An 8,771-nucleotide genomic window follows, 5' to 3' on the forward strand; every position below is an offset into this window, starting at 1 on the left:
TAGTGGAGTGAAGTATAGTAACCAGTAGAGTAAAGATTAGAACGTTTGTTTTTTATTAAAACAAAAAAATGTAACATTACATTCTTTTTAAATACTCATTTATATTTTCATATGTTGTCTACTCTAATACTCCTTGTGATAAAAAAAAACAACACTGAATTTGGAACCTCAAAGTACAGGCGGCTGCCCTCACCTGCAGAGGCAGATTTAGCTGCTATGCTGTGGGACCTGTTAGCTTGGGATCAACAGGCCACCCCTGCAGTACTGTCCTTCATGGCAAACCCTACTTCCCCATGAAAATTTTCACTTCAGAAGCCAAAATCAAGCTTATTTACAAGTAATCCTGCCATTAAAATAAGCCTAAGAGGCACCTGAAATTTTAATTCTCTTGTATTTCTCAAAAATCTACAGGCATTTTCCAATAATTGCTGCAGCCAACTCTGTTGTAAGACCTCAATAAGCCTTAGCTAGATTATGTAAAGCTTGGAAATGCTTTTTACCTTAAAAAAAGCATGGATAATAAATAAAGATAATTAAATCTTTTTTCTAAAGAAAGCATGGATAATAAATAAAGATAATTAAATTTTGCAAATTTTAACAAGCTATAACCTTATTTTATAAGGTTTCTCTTTTTGTAAGACATGTTTAAAAGTGCAAAAGTGCCAAGAGTAAAATAATATGCATATGAAAACTGAGGAGCTAATTATGAAATTTAAAAATAAAATAAGGTAAGTGCTTGAACAGCTTATTTTATATCTTTGTTTTGCTAATAATTTTTATAAATTGAAACTGATATTAGCTAACTTCCCCGCATTTTCACCAGGAGAAATATATAAATAGGTTGTATTTAACTAGAGCATGGTCATTTGATTACAAATTCTAATAAATGCTGTTGTATGCATAAGTATACAATGACAATTGCATTATTTCTCCCTGAATGGTGTGCAGAGTTTGGGAGATGTTTTCTTCTTAATTATGGTACACCTGGCAATTTGTGTTGACAATTGTGAAGAGAAGAAAAAGATTAATTGTAGAACAAATAAACCCTGGTAACACAAAAGCATGTTCTCCTCTCCTTTTATGAAAAAGCTATACCACCCAACAAGCTACAATTTTTAAATGGTTGCAAGATTAACAAATAAGGACGCTATTATAATTCTGTTTCATTTGCATAATATCATCAGTAAATTCAACACTAAATCAAAGCAGTCCTTTGCCATGCAAACGTACAGTAGGTGTAATGAAAATGCTTTTATGCTGCTTTCAGAGTAAATGTCAGGGGGGAAAAATAGCAATTTTCCATTTGCTTCTAAATATTTATGACATTTAGATCCATACAATAACCCTAGCTTTTTCAGTTATAATGGTGCAGATTTCATATTTGTTAGGTATGCCTATCATTTTACCATTGTAATGCTAGCACCTAGAAATGTATTTTGCAAACTAGCTAACAAGATACCTCCACATGTATCTGTATATATACTTACATTTATATGAAAGCCAGGCAGCTCAAATAATGTTGGGTTATGAATATTATTTCATCAAGAATAGAAAGTAAAGAGGTTATATTGCTTCTCACCCAACATACCTCTGGTGAACACTTATCTTCCTAAGTTTATTTGCTATATTTTTTCATATATAGTAATACTAATTCCCCAAAACTCTTAAAAAAAACAACAACCTTTAATATCCAAAAAGAAATTATTTTATTTATAAACTTACAATTCAGTGAGAATCATTTATTTCTGGTATTTTAATAAATACTAATTTTATAAAGCAATTTGCCTTACATAAGTTTGCACTCTGAAGTATGGATTTCTGATAAGTTCACTGAATTAATTCAGATTAACCACTTGACCTAGAAGCCTTAGACAGAAAGAGCTAAATTTTTTGCATCCAAAATACTTCTTCTCATTCCATACTTTTAATCTACTTTAAACTACAGAGAACATGGAGCTTACATGGAAACAGAAACGTTATGAACAATATATCCCCCCCATCTTCCCATTATTTTTTTATTAAAATGCACCCCAAAAAAGACCAATAATATTAGCAGTACTGTACACCGAGGTTTTTTGGGGGGTTTTTTTGGGTTTTTTTATTGCTTAAAGTATTTCAAAAAACAAAAAAAAATGGTAGGAGATCAACCGAGTTTTTTCTTTACATGTTGTACACCATATTACTTACTACATGAGGTCAGTTCAAAGATAAATTGCATATCATATTTAATAAAATAGATAGTCAACAAAGTAAATTCACATGTAATATATTCATAATTTCATATCACACAGAGAAAATGCCTTCTTTTTAAATCGTAGTATTTTTAATTGTTCTTATAACTAGACATATTGGACTAGTTCACAAACTCCCCAAAATTATAAATTGAACCAGATTATATTTCCTGACCATGATGTAATTGAGATAGATGTGAAAAATAAATCTGCATATTAAAAATCAATAAGATAGTCTGAAGTGAAGGAGTTATAATTAGTTATAAATTATTTCAAAATAATAAAAATGAAAATAGTTACATATATATAAAAACTATGAATGAGATGCAGCCAGACTGTATTCATAGGAAAATGTAAATCATTAAATGTTTTAATTATTTATTGAAAGAAAGTAATTTAAAAATAGTTGTAATTTAATAAATATTTTTAGAAAAAGAAAAAAAATACTATTCAACCACAGGAAAAACAGAAAAGAGAAATAATTGTGATAAGACAGAAATACACTGGGAGATCCAAGATGGCATGCAAGAGATGGAAGGTACCCTCACCTCCCAAGACCAAACTGGAATTACAAATAAATTATAGAACAATCAACCTGAATAACCAACTGAAAACAAGCCTGGGGGAATGCAATAGCCCTACCCTCTGGACTCACTCTTGCCCCACCCTGATGATCTTACACCCTGCTGAAGAGTCAGATGCCTTGGCAGGGTTGTAGAGATCTGGGCAGACTCAGAGGGTGTCACTGACTGAGTTTGTAGCTTTGGGGCAGGGATCATTCCCCAAACTTTCCTAGACCTGACTGGTGTTTTCCCCTCATGGGAGATCACTAGCCTCACCCTCCAGTGACAGCACCTGCCTGAATCCTGGTGACTCCAACCTACCAAGGACTTGAAAAATCCAGGACAGACTGAATTGTATGGCAAGTACACATCCCCAACATTCCCCAAAGCCTGACCAGCACCTCCTCCTCATAGGAGATCCATTATCCCCATCCTGACTCCCAGAGGCCCCACTCTGCTGAGCTACTGCTTCTCATGGCAGATTCTTGGACAGACTGAGTTGTGTGGCTCTAGGATAGGGACCAATTTTCCCTAAATGCCTGAACAGTGCAGAGCCCTCCCTTTATACACCCAGGTACATAAGAGGCAGCCACAAAATGTGGATCTCTTTGTAGCTCCAAATAGGATGCCAGGGCCAGTCAGAGGTAACGTCTGATATTGACCTACACCAGAGTCCCTCCAAGATGCCAAGACAACGCATACAGTTGACAACTTTAGACATCATCAGAGCAGGATCCAATATGCTTCACAAGTATCATATCCAAAGGGAGATCTCAGCAGGCACCAGACCTGCTGAGGAGAATTCTGTGTCATGTGTTCAGCACCTACACAGCAGTTGTATTTCATGGTTAGGGTGGAGCCTCACAGTCAGCCAGGCTGAGGGTTCATCCCATGCACAAATGAGCCAATAGCAATCAAGACTCAATGACAACAAGAGGGTCCACATAACCCACACAAGGGATATTCCTGGAGCACTCAACACATATGATCAAGGGGACTATCACACAGGGTCCCACGGGACACCTACTACATAGGCCACCTACCAAGACTGGACCTAAAATATAGAAATAAACACAAAGAGGCAGCCAAAATGGGGAGGCAAAGACACATGCCACAAATGAAAGAACAGAAGTCTCCAGTAAAATAGCTAAATGAAATGGAAGAAGGCAACTTATCAAATATAGAGTATATTAAAAAAATGGCTATAATGATGCTCAAGGAACTTAGTGTTAATTACAAGCAACTTAGTAAGAACTACAACAGCATGAAGAGGACATAGAAACTGTAAAAAAAGAATCAGTCAGAAATGGAGAATACAATATCTGAAATGAAGAATACACTGGAAGGAATAAACAGTAAATTGGATGAAGCAGAGGATTGAAAGATCAATTTGGAAGACAAGGTAGAAAAAAAACCCATTATGAGTAGCAAAAAGAATTTTTAAAAATTAAGATAGTTTGCCGAAACCGGTTTGGCTCAGTGGATAGAGCGTCGGCCTGCAGACTGAAAGGTCCCAGGTTCGATTCCGGTCAAGGGCATGTACCTGGGTTGCGGGCACATCCTCAATAGGAGATGTGCAGGAGGCAGCTGATCAATGTTTCTCTCTCATCGATGTTTCTAACTCTCTCCCTTCCTCTCTGTAAAAAATCAATAAAATATATTTTAAAAAAAAATTAAGATAGTTTAAGGGACCTTTGGAACAACATGAAATGTAACAACATCACATTATAGGGGTACCAGGAGGAGAAGAGGGAGAGCAAAGAATTGAGAATCTATTTGAAGATATAATGACTAAAAACTTCCCTACCTTAGTAAAGGAAAAAGACACAGTCCATGAAGTGCAGAGTCCCCAACAAGATGAACCCAAAGAGACCCACACCAAGACACATAATAATTAAAATGGCAAGGGTTAAAGACAAAGAGAGAAACTTGAAAGCAACATAAGAAAGACAATTTGTTATCTATAAGAGAACTGCCATAAGAGTGTCAGCTGATTTCTCAACAGAACCATTTCAGGCCAGAGGGGATGGACATTAAATATTCAAAGTGATGAAAAGCAAGGACATACAACCAAGACTGCTTTATCCAACAAAGCTCTAATTTAAAATTAAAAAAGATCCCCAAACAAGAAAAAGCTAAATGAGTTTGTTACCACCAAACCAGTTTTACAAAAAATGTTAAAAGGCTCCTTGAGGAAGAGGGAGCTCTTCCCCAAAGCGGCCAGAGCTGACCTTTGAAAATGGTTTGCTATTCACTTGACACAGAAAACCCCACAAAATCATGCAAATCAAGAGGCTCAAATCTTCATGTTCACTTTAAGAACACTTGTGAAACTGCCTAGGCCATTAAGGGAATGCATATTTGAAAAGCCACCAAGTAGCTAAAGGAAAATACTTTACAGAAACAATGTGTGCCATTCCGTCATTACAATGGTGGAGTTGGTAGGTGTGCCCAGGTGAAACAGTAGGGCTGGACACAGGGACAGTGGCCCAAAAAGAGTGCTGAAATTTTGCTGCACATACTTTAAAATGCAGACAGCAATACTGAACTTAAAGGATTAGATGTGTCATTGAACACATCTAGGTGAACAAAGCTCCCAAGATGTGATGTAGAATTTACAGAGGTCATGGATTAACCCATACATGAACTCTCCCTGACACATTGAGATGATCCTTATTGAAAAAAGAGCAGATTGGCCGAAACCGGTTTGGCTCAGTGGATGGAGCGTTGGCCTGCGGACTGAAAGGTCCCAGGTTCGATTCCGGTCAAGGGCATGTACCTTGGTTGTGGGCATATCCCCAGTAGGAGATGTGCAGGAGGCAGCTGATCGATGTTTCTCTCTCATCGATGTTTCTGACTATCTATCTCTCTCCCTTCCTCTCTGTAAAAAATCAATAAAATATATTTTTTTTAAAAATTTAAAAAAAAGAAAAAGAAAAAAGAGCAGATTGGTTTGAAACTGGAAGAGGAGTTTGCACAAAAGGAAAGATATCCCAGAAGAAACTGAAGAAACAAAAACTTATGGCCTTGGAGTAAATTTAGCATAAAATAAATACTAATAAAAGTAAAAACATAATGTTGATTGTCTTTATTAGTAAATATATTTCATGTGATCAAACAAGTTTTCTTCTAATTAGAATTAAAAACATAGATTAGCCCTAGCCAGTTTGGCTCAGTGGATAGATTCAGCCCACTGAAGGGTCCTGAGTTTGATTCTGGTCAAGGGCATGTATCTCAGTTGCAGGTTCAATCCCTGGCCCAGTCAGGGCATGTGCAGGTGGCAACCAATTAATGTGTCTCTCTCATATCCATGTTTCTCTCTGTGTGTGTCTTTCCCACTCCCACTCTCTCTAGAAATCAATGGGAAAAATTCCTTGGGTGAGGATTAACAACAACAAAAATTAATTATTTTGTTAAAAAAAAAAAGGAGAAGAAGGAGGAGGAGGAATTGGAGGAGAAGAAGAGGACGAAGAAGAAGATTGAAATCATATCAGGCTTCTTCTTTTATCATAATGGTATGAAACTAGAAATCAAATACAAGGGGAAAAAAAGAAAAACACACAAAGATGTGGAGACTAAATAACAATGAATAAATTAACAATGAGTTCAAGGAAGAAATCAAAGATATCTTTAAACAAATTAAAATGAGAATACAACAACCAAAACTGTATGGGACACAGTGAAAGCAGTCCCAAAAGGAAAATTCATAGCACTAGAGGCCTGTCTCATGAAATAAGAAAAATCTCAAACAATCTAATTTTACACTTAAAGCAACTGGATGAACAACAAACAAAGCCTAAAGTGCATAGAAGGAAGAAAATAATAAAGACCAAAGTGCAAATAAAAAAAATAGAGTCTATAAAAACTACATGAAAGATCAGTGAGCCAGGCTGACATGGCTCAGTGGTTGAGCATCGACCTGTGAACCAGAAGGTCACAGTCTGATTTCTGGTCAGGGCACATGCTCAAGTTGCGAGCTCGATCCCCAATGGAAGCTGTGCAGGAGGCAGCCAATTAATGGTTCTCTCTCATCATTGATGTTTCTCTCTCTCTCTCTCCCTCTCCCTTCCTCTCTAAATCAATAGCTAGATAGATGATAGATAGATAGATAGATAGACAGATAGATAGATAGATAGATAGATAGATAGATAAATGATATAGATACATATATACATATGTATCTTTAAAAGATCAATGAAACTAAGTGAGAGCTGTTTCTTTGAAAAGATAAACATTTAACCAGAGGAAACAACACCAAAGAAATACAAAGGATTGTATGAAATTATTATGAACAACTATATGACAACAAATTGGACAATCTGGAAGAAATAGATAAATTCCTAGAAACGTATAATCACCCAAAACTGAATCAGGAAGAATCAGAGGATCTTAATAGACAGATTATAACTACTGAAATTGAAGCAGTAATTTAAGAAAAAAAACAACAACAAAAACCTCCCAACAAACAAAAGTCATGAACCAGATGGTTTCATAGGTGAATTTTATCAAACATTTAAAGAACTAACACTTATCCTTCTCAAACTATTCCAAAATATACAAGAGGGGGGAAGACTCCCAAGCTTATTTTATGAGGCCAACTTTATCCTAATTCTGAAAGCAAATAAAGACACTACAAAGAAAGGAAATTATAGACCAATATCCCTGATGAATGTAGATGCTAAAATTCTCAACAAAATATTAGCAAACCAGATCCAGCAATACATTAAAAAGATCATATACCACTATTAGGTGAAATTATTCTGGGATTCAAGGTTTGTACAATATTCACACATCCATAAATGTGTTATACCACATAAACAAAATGGAGGATGAAAACCATATGATCATATGAATAGATGCAGAAAAGGCATTTGATAAAATCTAGTACCCATTTAATATAAAAACAATCAGCAAAGTGAGGACAGAGGGAACATACCTCAACATAAAAAAGGTCACATATGACAAACCCACGGCCAACATCATACTCTATGAGCAAAAACTAAAAGCTTTTTTCTTAAAATCGGGAACAAAAGAGGATTGTCCACCTTCACCACTATTATTCAACATAGTTCTGGAAATTGTAGCCACAGCCATCAAACAAGAAGAAATAAGTGGCATCCCAATTGGAAAGGAAGAAGTGAAACTGTCTTTATTTGCCAATGACATGATACTGAATATAGAGAACCTTGAATAACTATTAGAACTGATAAATGGATTCAGTAAGGTATTGGGATACATAATAAACATCCAGAAATCTGTTGCATTTTTATACACTAATAATGAACTATCAGAAAGGGAAACTAGGAAAAGAATCCCATTTACAAATGCAAAAAATACAAAATATGTAGGAATAGATTTAACCAAGGAGGTAAAAGGTCTGTGCTCAGAAAATTGTAAGACACTGAAGAAAGATATTGAAGAAGGTAAAAATAAATGGAATTATATACTGTGTTCATAGATTGAAAGAATTAACATCTGTAAATGTGCATACTACCCAAAGCAATCCGTAGATCAATGCATTCCTATCAAAGGTGTATTTTACAGAAATTCAGCCAATATTTCAAAAATTATATGGAACCAGGAAGTTACCCCGAATAACCACAGAATCTTGAGAAAGAATAACAAAATTGGAGGAATCATGCTACCTGATATCAAACTATACTACAAGGTTATAGTAATCAAAACAGCATGGTAGTGTCATAAAAGCAGAGATATACACTGAGTGGCTAGATTATTATGACCACCCCATCAGTACTTTGTTGGGCCACCTTTTGCCTTCAAACTGCAGCAATTCTTCTTGGTATTGACTCCACAAGATGTTGAAAGGTGATGTGAGGAATCTGACACCATGCCTGATGAATAGCACTGTCCAGTTCTGTGAGAGTTGACAGTTGTGGAACCAGCTGCCTGATGGCTCTTTTAACTTTGTCCCACAAATGCTCAATTGGATTGAGATATGGTGATTATGGGGGCCCCC

General features: G+C 35.8%; 1 protein-coding gene and 1 pseudogene across 1 annotated transcript in view; both read left to right on the forward strand.

The window, feature by feature from the left end:
* Positions 1-8,771, forward strand: part of MYO3A (myosin IIIA) — a 212,238-nt gene that overhangs the window by 173,190 nt on the left and 30,277 nt on the right. The gene's annotated exons all lie outside the window — the stretch shown is intronic.
* Positions 5,034-5,830, forward strand: LOC107184678 (annotated as a pseudogene).

This window comes from Myotis davidii, unplaced genomic scaffold, assembly GCF_000327345.1.
Source record: "Myotis davidii unplaced genomic scaffold, ASM32734v1 scaffold86, whole genome shotgun sequence".
NCBI classification, from domain to species: domain Eukaryota; kingdom Metazoa; phylum Chordata; class Mammalia; order Chiroptera; family Vespertilionidae; genus Myotis; species Myotis davidii.